Source organism: Schistocerca nitens, chromosome 3, assembly GCF_023898315.1.
Source record: "Schistocerca nitens isolate TAMUIC-IGC-003100 chromosome 3, iqSchNite1.1, whole genome shotgun sequence".
Lineage (NCBI taxonomy): Eukaryota > Metazoa > Arthropoda > Insecta > Orthoptera > Acrididae > Schistocerca > Schistocerca nitens.
In genome coordinates, this window is record NC_064616.1 from 465,407,852 (window position 1) to 465,420,784 (window position 12,933).

At 35.4% G+C, this 12,933-nt stretch overlaps 1 non-coding gene across 1 annotated transcript; it reads right to left on the reverse strand.

Moving 5' to 3' along the window:
- Positions 1 to 1,350: 1,350 nt before the first annotated feature.
- On the reverse strand, positions 1,351 to 1,423 carry Trnaa-cgc (transfer RNA alanine (anticodon CGC)). The gene has a single exon. It is a non-coding gene; the product is annotated as a tRNA-Ala (tRNA).
- Positions 1,424 to 12,933: the final 11,510 nt, after the last annotated feature.

Sequence of the window (12,933 nt, forward strand, 5' to 3'; positions counted from 1 at the left end):
CCACACATTGGTATACTAAATTCATACTAACTCTCTGTGAAATCTTCCCGAAAAGAATAGCTGAGGGCTACTTTGATGCTTACACCACATGCTTCACGTGGTCAACTTGGTTTACACAAAGAGTGTAAGTCCACAATAATTTTGATAATCAAAATAAATTACGTCGAAACACAATATACTAAAGAAAAACCTCGAACTGGTTACTGTCGTCTTACTATTAACCTGATGGGTCAAACAATTGTGTAAGCACGTGGTACTGTTCTCACAAAGTACACCACACGTGGGTTGAACGTAAAGAAAAGTTGCTATATTGAAAAATATTGTCAAGACGAGACGTTATAATCTCACGCACATTCGCATTTAAGATTGATGATCTTAGTTAGGGTACTGATCAACACGTGGTTCCACTTTACTCACAAAGTAGTGACAAAGCAACTACCGGAATATATTCTGAACTTCACACGCGAATTACACTGCGTTGCAATTTAAGATAACATTAGATATTTTAGAGCTAAACCTGAAATAAAGGTGATTAAATTTTCAGTTAGGCTGAACTTAAGAAATCCATTGTTCTACGGACTTAGCAGACACGCGCTTAGCCGGAGATCTTACCACTTCAGACGCTCGCCACGGACAGACTGACCTGCTGGGCTCCTAGCGAGCGTGCTTCACAAATATAAACGGAAGTGAACAGAGAGGCAGTTCCCTATACCAACATGACAAGGGACGGACAGGACCATACTAAGAATAGAAACCTCTTTGCTTCTAGAAAGCGTAGCTACCTGTTCCGACGTTGGTCCTACTGTTCTCTAGCAGACAGGCTTGTCTGCTACCATCAAGCATGCAACTAGAAATACATATGCTCATTCATTATTTCACACAGAAGGGAAGGGGGATGACAGTATCTTATCATATACAGTATATAAAAGAAAGCGGATGTAGGTTCCGTATGAGACTGTGTGACATGAATTGCATATAAACTGTGGTTTTAAGTGTAGTAGTAGGACACATCATTCTTGTTTATGCGTAAAGTAACACGTTTCCCTGCTCAGTCTCCTCCCAGATTGTCAGAAACACCACAGTAAATTTAGACGAGGAATTTATGCCGTAAATGACAACAGATTTAAGAAATTAACATGAAAGGAATCCAACAGAGACCTTTCAAAGTTGGCTGGGGGGGGGGGGGGTGGTTAGTGTTTAACGTCCCGTCGACAACGAGGTCATTAGAGACGGAGCGCAAGCTCGGGTTAGGGAAGGATTGGGAAGGAAATCGGCCGTGCCCTTTCAAAGGAACCATCCCGGCATTTGCCTGAAACAATTTAGGGAAATCACGGAAAACCTAAATCAGGATGGCCGGAGACGGGATTGAACCGTCGTCCTCCCGAATGCGAGTCCAGTGCGCTAACCACTGCGCCACCTCGCTCGGTCAAAGTTGGCTGAAACCAGACGTAAACAGTAATGATATCCTAAACGCAGATTGGAATGTATACCGCAGAGACAGGCTGGACAGTGAAAGGGGGGGGGGCTGTTTATAGCGATAAGAAGTGCAATAGTATCGAAGGAAATTGACGGAGATCTGAAATGTGAAATAATTTGGTTGAAGGTGACGGTCAAAGCAGGCGCAGACATGGTAATTGGATGTCTCTATAGGCCCCCTGGCTCAGCAGCTGTTGTGGCTGTGCACTTGAAGGATAATTTGGAAAATATTTCGAGTTGATTTCCCCACCATGTTATAGTTCTGAGTGGAGATTTTAATTTGACGGATATAGACTGGGAGACTCAAACGTTCATAGCGGGTGGCAGGGACAAAGAATCCAGCGAAATTTTTTTAAGTGCTTTATCTGAAAACCACCTTGAGCTGTTAAACAGAGAACCGACTAGTGGCGATAACATATTAGACCTTCTGGTGACAAACAGACCCGAACTATTTGAAACAGTTAACGCAGGACAGGGAATCAGCGATCAGAAAGCGGTTACTGCATCGATGATTTCAGCCGTAAATAGATATATTAAAAAAGGTAGGAAGATTTTTCTGTTTAGCAAAAGTGACAAAAAGCTGATTACAGAGTACCTGACGGCTCAACACATAAGTTCTGTCTCAAGTACAGATAGTGTTGAGGATCAGTGGACAAAGCTCAAAACCATCGTACAATATCCGTTAGATGAGTATGTGCCAAGCAAGATCGTAAGAGATGGAAAAGAGCCACCGTGGTTCAACAACCGAGTTAGAAAACTGCTGCGGAAGCAAAGGGAACTTCACAGCAAACATAAACATAGGCAAAGCCTTGCAGACAAACAAAAATTACGCGAAGCGAAATGTAGTGTGAGGAGGGCTATGCGAGACGCGTTCAATGAATTCGAAAGTAAAGTTCTATGTACTGACTTGGCAGAAAATCCTAAGAAATTTTGGTCTTATATCAAAGCGGTAGGTGGATCAAAACAAAATGTCCAGACACTATGTGACCAAAATGGTACTGAAACAGAGGATGACAGACTAAAGGCCGAAATACTAAATGTCTTTTTCCAAAGCTGTTTCACAAAGGTAGACTGCACTGTAGTTCCTTCTCTAGATTGTCGCACAGATGACAAAATGGTAGATATCGAAATAGGCGACAGAGGGGTAGAGAAACAATTAAAATCGCTCAAAAGAGGAAAGGCCGCTGGACGTGATGGGATACCAGTTCGATTTTACACAGAGTACGCGAAGGAAATTGCCCCCCTTCATGCAGCAGTGTATCGTAGGTCTCTAGAAGAGCGTAGCGTTCCAAAGGATTGGAAAAGGGCACAGATCATCCCCGTTTTCAAGAAGGGACGTCGAACAGATGTGCAGAACTATAGACCTATATCTCTAACGTCGATCAGTTGTAGAATTTTGGAACACGTATTATGTTCGAGTATAATGACTTTTCTGGAGACTAGAAATCTACTCTGTAGGAATCAGCATGGGTTTCGAAAAAGACGGTCGTGTGAAACCCAGCTCGCGCTATGCACCCACGAGACTCAGAGGGCCATAGACACGGGTTCACAGGTAGATGCCGTGTTTCTTGACTTCCGCAAGGCGTTCGACACAGTTCCCCACAGTCGGTTAACGAACAAAGTAAGAGCATATGGACTATCAGACCAATTGTGTGATTGGATTGAAGAGTTCCTAGATAACAGAACGCAGCATGTCATTCTCAAAGGAGAGAAGTCTTCCGAAGTAAGAGTGATTTCAGGTGTGCCGCAGGGGAGTGTCATAGGACCGTTGCTATTCACAATATACATAAATGACCTTGTGGATGACATCGGAAGTTCACTGAGGCTTTTTGCAGATGATGCTGTGGTGTATCGAGAGGTTGTAACAATGGAAAATTGTACTGAAATGCAGCAGGATCTGCAGCGAATTGGCGCATGGTGCAGGGAATGGCAACTGAATCTCAATGTAGACAAGTGTAATGTGCTACTAATACACAGAAAGATAGATCCCTCATCATTTAGCTACAAAATAGCAGGTCAGCCTCTGGAAGCAGTTAATTCCATAAATTATTTAGGATTACGCATTACGAGTGATTTAAAATGGAATGATCATATAAAGGTGATCCTAAGGAAATGCAATCCGAAAACGAAGGAAGTAGGTTACAGTGCGCTTGTTCGCCCACTGCTTGAATACTGCTCACCAGTGTGGGATCTGTACCAGATAGGGTTGATAGAAGAGATAGAGAAGATCCAACGGAGAGCAGCGCGCTTCGTTAAGGGGTCATTTAGTAATCGCGAAAGCGTTACGGAAATGATAGATAAACTCCAGTGGAAGACTCTGCAGGATGGACGCTCAGTAGTTCGGTACGGGCTTTTGTTAAAGTTTCGAGAACATACCTTCACCGAGGAGTCAAGCAGTATATTGCTCCCTCCTACGTAAATCTCGCGAAGAGACCATGAGGATAAAATCAGGGAGATTAGAGCCCACACAGAAGCATACCGACAAGCCTTCTTTCCACGAACAATACGAGACTGGAATAGAAGGGAGAACCGATAGAGGTGCTCAGGGTACCCTCCGCCACACACCGTCAGGTGGCTTGCGGAGTATGGATGTAGATGTACTGTAGATGTAGATGTAGACCATCTGGGTGGGTCATGCTCATTCATCAGCACTTGGGGCACACATGGCGTAGCCAGTTGGTGGGCTGATTCACACCACAGTAGCTGCTCCTGTCGCTCCAGGTAATTGACATCACCAGTGTATGGGGGATCAGAGCATTCTGATACGGTCGCATTTGCAAATATACAAAGCAGCCATGAGGATGGCCGGAGTACTGTTTAATGCTGCTTCAATAAACACCTGTTAATACTAACACCGTTTGATTGTACACCCTAGCGTAGATCTACCCTCTCCCTCACCATGTCTCTCACTCCTCCTGATGTATAGCTGCCCAGAAAAGATCACATCATTAAAATAAGAACTTAGTTTATTCAGTTCTTACTGTTAGCAACGTTCCTTTCTATATCGAAGATAGTAGTTCTAATTTTAGCACATGTTAATCTGCAGTTCAGACACTTACAAAAATCTCATGCATAAATTATGGGGATTTGTCATTGCTTGTTTTGTGGTGCATAACAACATGGTCTGAAATCGGATACTTATATTTCATTGGAAGGGGAATAAGCTATTTGGCATATTGACATACTGAAGGCAGATGTGCACAGTCACTTAAAAAAAGTCAAGATTGGAAATAAGGTTACATGAATTATCTTCCACCATATACCAAATAGTCTACATCTACATCTACGTGATTACTCTGCTATTCATAATTAAGTGGCTGGCAGAGCGTTCAATGAACCACCTTCAAGTTGTCTGTCTACCGTTCCACTTTCGAAAGGCTCATGGGAAAATCGAGCAATTCAATTTTTCTGTGTGAGCCTTGACTTCTCTTATTGTTATCATGATGATCATTTCTCCCTGTGTAAGTGCAGGCCAACAGAATTTTTTGGCAGTCGGAGGAGAAAACTGTGATTGAAATTTCATGAGAAAATCCCGTCGCAACGAAAAACGCCTTTGTTTTAATGACTGCCACTCCAATTCATGTATCATGTCTATGGTACTATCTCCTCTATTTCGCGTTAATACTAAACGAGCCGCACTACTTTGAACATATTCGATGTCATCCGTCAGTCCCATCTGATGCGGACCCCACACCACACAGCAATACTCCAGAATAGGGCAGACAAGTGTAGTGTAAGCAGTTGTTTGGTTGGTTTGTGGGACTGAAGAGACCAGACTGCTACGGTCATCGGTCCCAGTGTAAGCAGTCTCTTTAGTAGATCTGTTGCAACTTTTAAGTGTTCTGCCAATAAATTGCAGACTTTAGTTTGCTGTACCCACAACATTATCTATGTGGTCTTTCCAATTTAGGTTATTTGTAATTGTAATCCCCAAGTATTTAGTTGAATTTACATCCTTAAGAATTGTGTGGCTTATCGTGTAATCGAAATTTAGCAAATTTCTTTTCGTACTCATGTGAATAACTTCACACTTTTCTTTATTGAGGGTCATCTGCCACTTTTTGCACCTTACAGATATCTAAATCATTTTGCAATTCGTTTTGGTCATATGATGACTTTACAGTGATATGCTGAATTTATAGGATGACACTTTAAATGTGATCAAACATCAGAAACGATCCCTGTCAGCAGAATGGGTAAAAAAGACTTTATTTCTGTAGACCGGACTGTGTTCCAAGGAAGGTTCTAAGGTACCAATAATTTGCAGGTAAGAGCGCAGTTTACTCTATTTCCAGTTTTGATATGTCACATACATGAAGTAAATGTATCAGCACTTGAGTGCATACAAAGTATGGAGCGAGTGGTAAGTTCCCACTCTGGGTAGCAGAGGCTGTTCGCCATGTGGCACACTCGGAGTTAGTGGGATGAGGTGCCGAAGCAAAAATCGCTCCTGAGATGGCAATGACATATGTGGGGAAAGTAAATTTATTCTGACGTGAATCATGTAGCTGTTATTAACAAATATTGGCTAACAAAAGTTGTGTTTTACCACTCACACATTAGAAGGAGACCACAGGTCATAAATACCATTTTACAGTAATTTTAGAATTGTAGGAAACTTTGATATTAATAAACGGAAGAATAGCTTTGCCGTAATCGAAGATGTACGAACTTATACGAACTGCACCGATTTTACACTCAACTTACAGACCGTGCACCATAGTCGGCAGTCATCAATAGGATGCCTTTAGCTTCAGTCATGCTGTAGACCACCCGTCGTAGGTTAACAGTGCGAACAAGTTCATTTTACTGTGTTTCTTAAATAAACCCACCATAATGTCATCCCACGTAAAAATTATTTGCACAATAAGCTTCTTCCCATTTTTTTGCGCTTTCAGAGTCCGATGGCGCTGCTAAGGATCTGTAAGGAAACAAAACTTTAAATTTTTCAGTTACACTTCACCACGGAAGCTTAAGTCTTTGTATTAGGTGTCACTTTCACCAGTGAACGTCATATTCGATATTTTCAGGTTCAGGATGTTACTTCCTCATTAGTATCTCTTTATAAAGTATGTTGGGAGTAAAACCAAACAACCACTAGAAAATTTAGCATTTTTTTGTTTTTCTAAGGTGGTCATAAACTGAGGTAACAAAGCCAATGGCCGGCCGCGGTGGTCTCGCGGTTCTGGGCGCTCAGTCCGGAACCGCGCGACTGCTACGGTCGCAGGTTCGAATCCTGCCTCGGGCATGGATGTGTGTGATGTCTTTAGGTTAGTTAGGTTTAAGTAGTTCTAAGTTCTAGGGGACTGATGACCTAAGATGTTAAGTCCCATAGTGCTCAGAGCCATTTGAACCAAAGCCAATGGTATGGTGATATAGGCATATACAAATGGCAGTAGTATTGCGTACACAAGGTATAAAAGGGCTGTGCATTGGCAGAGATGTAACTTGTACTCATGTGATTCATGTGAAAATTTTTCCAATGTGATTATGGCCGCACATTTAGAATTAACAGACTCTGAACATGGAATGGTATCTGTAGCTAGACGCATGCGACATTCCATTTCGGAAATCGTTAGGGAATTCATTATTGAGAGAACCACAGAGTCAAGAGCATGCCGAGAACACAAGATTTCACAATGGACAACGCAGTGGATGACGGTCTTCATTTAACGACCAAGAGCAGCAGCGTTTCTGCATAATTGTAAGCGCTAACAGACGAGCAACACTGAGTAAAATAACAGCAGAAATAAATTGGAAACATATGACGAATGTACCAGTCAAAATGGTGCGGCAAAATTTGGTGTTTATGGGCTATGGCAGTGGACGACATACACGAGTGATTTGCTACCAGAGCCTGCAGCGCATTCCTGGCCTCATGACCATGTTGGCAGGACTCTAGACTACTGGAAAACCATGACATGATCAGATGAGCCCCAATTTCAGTTATTAAGAGCAGATGATATTGCTCGATTGTGGCGCAGGTCCATGAAGCTATGTACCCAAGTTGTCAAGAAGCTACTGTGCAAGTGGTGGTGGCTGAACCAATCATTGACTGGAAATGGCTATGTTCATCATAATACTTTTTCTACTTATATGTCACTTGACCCGAGGTTTGGTTTTCACATGTAAAAAATAAATTAAATAAAAATAAATAAATAAATAAAAACAAAAATAAATAACTAATGGAGCAGCTTCAATCTGTGGCTTACTTTGTAGCAATGTGTTCTGTTTCCTAAACAACACGCAAGTCTGGGTGGAGACGAGAGAAGATACATTTTACTGGTTGTAGCTCACAAACTCAATATTAAAATAAATTCTGTAATTTATAAGTAACTTAACTGATTTTTTGAAGATTCAGTATATTTAATCAAGTTAACCAATAGAAAAATGTTAACCAAATACATAATTTTTTCAATAAGACAACTAATTATAATAACCAACTGATTTCAAACTTTATTATTTCATTTACAATACGATTGTAAGATAATAACATGAGTTAGTTAAGAAAAGTAAACTATTTTTTAAAAAATCACATTGAAATGTAAGTAAATAATTAAAATGTATTAGTTAACAAAGGTAGATTATTTTGAAAAATCACATTCTGAACATAAGTAAATTAATTACAATGTATTAGTTATCAAAAGTACATTATTTTTAAAAATTTCAAATTGTGAAATTAAGTAAATTAATTAAAATGTTTTAGTTAAACCAGAACTACATTATTTTAAAAAATTTAAATTGTGAATGTAAGTAAATTATTATAATGAATTAGTTAATGAAGTACATTATATTAAAATTTTCATTTTTTTTATTTTCTATCTTACTTAAAAATTTTCAGAAATATATATAAGCATGAAGAAAACAATTTCATAAATTTTTTTGTTTTTGATTCATTTATATAGAAGCTAATGTCAATAATCAAAAATTTTCAGTAAGTAATCTATGTTGTGCATCATATGTAAGATCCTTTTTACCATACATAATTTCATAAGCAAATGTAACATTTGGAATTTTATCATTGAACGTTGCACCAAGTATCATAGTTATTTTTTGTGTAGTTATAACATTCTTATTGAAAACATAAATTGGATAATTAGTTATAAAACTAAATGGATTAATATCAATATCTAATTTTAGTAAAGTAATTCTTTTAAAATCTAGAAATGCATCATATGATTATAGAAAATTATTTGGTGTATTAATATTCCACATTTCTTGTGGATATAATTCATTTCTATCATTTTTAAATATATATTTTGTAGTTTAACATTATCAAATAATTATGAATAACTAATTGTTTACTTTTACGATATGTCTGATATACAACAAAAACGAAATATGGCATATCAAATTTGGTAGAGTTCTAATAATTTGTTATATCTAGTACAATACTGTTTTTACCAGATAATCCAGGAACTTCTTCAATTTCAAGTTCATAAAAAGAAATAGGAAGTTTAGGATTTTTTAAAATATTTTCACATCGTTCAAGTTCATAATTTGGTTCATATTTAACAACTGGTACACGAATTTAAAGAAGATTCTATAACTATTTTACCTTCTTTAGGAACTGCAGCTTTTATTTCAACACCAGCACCATTTGTATCATACCAACATAAAATTGCAGCTCTAGAAGATGAATTACATGTAAAAACTACAGCTAAATCTCCTACAAAAATAATTTCCTAAAAATCTTTAAAAATCCACCAAGTAATGGCAATGGATAAAGTAGTTCATTTGTTTACTATTTAGTTTTCCTGTATTACGAATATGTCCTTTTAAACATGTTTGGTCAGTAACAGATGAAGTTCGCTGTAGAAAACTGTTGATGAATGCAAAGGATGCTCAATTCTAGATAATATATTATTTCCTTTTCTTATTGTTATAAAGTCAAACAATTTAGTTACATAAATATCAATTAATGTTTCCTTTGATTTTCCATCATAAGTTGGATAATCTGTACAATCATTTCCAATAATACTAAAGTTCATGTATAGTTGTGCATGATTTGGATGAAACCAACAATCATTAATATTTATTTCAATTTCTGTATCTTTGATAGTAACATTGAAAATATTTTTAGTTTTTTCATCAATAGAAAATGAAAATATTATTCATGATTGGTTTAGCTAGAACTTATTTATTAAGGAAAAGATTTATTAGGTTATTTCTAATATAACTGTTACAGTACCACCATTAAAGTCAATTAAATTATCATTTTCAACAGTTATAATAACTTCTAAATCTTTAATTGCATTAAAAATAGGACTAATTATAGGGTAATTTGGTTCATAAATTATTTGTCATCCAAACTCTGCATTATGTTTAAATCAAGCAATAATATTAGTTTATTTATAAAAGTGTTCATTATGTTTTACGTACATTCCACCAGGAAAATTAAAATTTATATTCATTAATTCAAAAGGCATTACTTTAGGAACATCTTTAGTTACAGCATTTTCATTAGCTTTAATAACATGATTAGTTCAAAATGGTTCAAATGGCTCCGAGCACTATGGGACTCAACTGCTGAGGTTATTAGTCCCCTAGGACTTAGAACTAGTTAAACCTAACTAACCTAAGGACATCACAAACATCCATGCCCGAGGCAGGATTCGAACCTGCGACCGTAGCGGTCTTGCGGTTCCAGACTGCAGCGCCTTTAACCGCACGGCCACTTCGGCCGGCTAACATGATTAGTATAACCAAGTAAACTTGCAATACTATCTTTTATATCCATATACAATCTTACATCACTTTTACTAACAATTCTGATTAAAATTTCTTCTGCTTTAAGGACTATATTTGTTTTTTCCAAATTTTTTTTAAATTTTTCAATCTCTATTGAGCTAAAGGAATCTCTATTGTTTCTCCATCAAATTGAACTTTATTAATTTTGGTTGCAATATTTGGTGTTAAAAAAGTTGATTAAAAACCAACTAATGAGTCATTGGTATGGGCATAACGTATTGGAAGAGTTAAAGTTTTCTAAGTATAGAAGACTTATCACTAATTTTAAATAGGTGGCTCATTTACTACTGAAAAAATTATTAATGAATAAAAAATTATTAATAAATGAAAAATTATTAATAAACAAATATTAATGAATGAAAAAATATTAATGAATGAAAAAGATTAATAAATGAAAAAATACTAATAAATGAGCAAAACAGATTGGGAACCACAGGTAAGAGTTCCAGACAGTAAGTTAAGAAAAACATGGTGTACTCTTACCATATTCTAAAAGATGTGCAATACATGGACCTAGTAATTGTGGAAAAACAGCGTTATTGATTGGTAATTATATTTTAGGTCCATGATGGTTAAATTGGAACAAAATGAAACATTTGTATGTTCATTTAAAACGTTTAGAACAATAGAATATCTAGAATTTATAAAACAATGTAAAACTTGATAAAATTTATAAACAAATTGTTAGTTTTATTGAAAATAGCGGAGAAATTATTCCACTAGATGAATATAAAGATAATTCAATTGCTGTATTTGATGACTTTTTTCTATAAAACATAAACATAATTAATGTTTTTTCTACACTAATAGATGTTTGCAAGGTATTGTGAAAAAGTTGTTAAACAAGCTAAACAAAATAGAAAGAAAGCTGAAGAATTACAAGAACAATTAAAGCTTTGGAAAAAACGACCAAGAACAGAATACGAAAAATATAAAAAGGATGATCAACCAGTTATTATTGCGATTAAAAAAGTAAAACAAGGTATTGAAGGTTTTGGTGAAAATGTTTTAACAGCATTTGAAGAAATTAGGGGAGTTGAAATACAAATGATTCCATATAAATATCATATAGGAGAATTTGGAGATATAACAGCAATTAAACCATAAAAAACATTGGTATGATGATATTCCTGGAAATATGATTACAGATGAAGTGACACAGAAATTAAAGATATATTTAATATGTGTCAAGAAGGAGAAGAAAGTAAAAAGTTAAATGAAACTAAAAAGATAATTGTTAATGAAAGAATGTTAAAGTATATAAATCATAGTGAAGTTAAATTATTTGGTTTAAAACCTGTTGGCATGTTTAAATATGTTGGTCATCTACCTGTAGAATTCAATGGTGATATATTAACAATTGGTAAATAAACATGAACGTAGAGGCAGATTAATGAGACTTTAACTGGAAAACAAATTACTCTAGATGATTTAAATGAGAAGTTTAATGGTGAAGATTTTTCAAATTATGCAGATATATTGTTAAATTCAGGAGCATTATATTCTGATAATAATCAAAATAAAATAAAATGAAGTAGATGTAATAAATATAAATTTTTAATGAAATCACTTGTTAATGATTATTGGCCAAAGTTAACAAGACAAACTAATGATGATTCATCAGAACTAAGTTCTTGTGGAATAATAGGCAAGGTTTAGTTAAAAAATATACAGATAAAGTAAATGAATATCTTTGGATGAATCATGCTTAATTAATCGGTCAGCAGTTATTCATGGTGATGAACTAGGTGGAATTAAGAATTACCGCAATGAAAAAGTTAGTATTGTACAAATGTTAACAAATAAATTTAGTGATCTGGTAATTCATAACCCAAAAGGAATTCTATATATAATTAGATTTTTAAATAACCCTCAACAATCATTTTGAAAAAGTGATAAATATGGAAAAGGATTAGTAAATACTTTAATTAACAATTACCATTTATAATATATCTTCAGGGTTACAGATATTATGGTCCAGGTACAAAATCAGAAGACAGATTAGCTAAAGGTGATAAAGGTATAAAGCCATTAGATGAAGCTTGTAAAAAATATGATTATGCTTACAGAGATAACAAAGATTTAGAAACAAGTCATATCGCTGATAAAGAACCTTAGTTACCTGCAAAAGAAAGAATGTATGCAATTGATGGTTCATTGGTGGTGCAACAACTGTTAGAGAAATAATGTATGGAAAAAGAAAATTAGGTATAGGAATAATGTTGATGAAACAGTTGCCGATAATTAAAAAATTTTAATAAATATTTAAACTATATAATAAATCTTTATAAATTTTTAAACTATATTAAAAATCTTTGTTAATTTTGAAACTACAGCAAAACCTTCATAAATTTTAACTATAAAATTTTTAACTACATAAAAAAATGTTTATTAAATTTTTCACTATATAAGTGGATAACGTTACAATTGATAATGCTTTGCTACCTTGTGGTAAAACTAAGCCAAAGAAAATTACATTAAAGTTAAATAATGAACATTTACATGTAATTAAACCATTTTTAACTGAACCACACACACGTAAAAAGAGAAAGAACTGGTGGAAATTTACTTGTTACAGTAGCTATTCCTGTTAAAAAAATTTTTCGAAATTTAACAAAAAAGAAAGGTGATGAGGATTTAATCCAACATGAAGGTAGATTTCTTCCATTATTATTAGCTGCATTACCATATTTAGTAACAATTGGG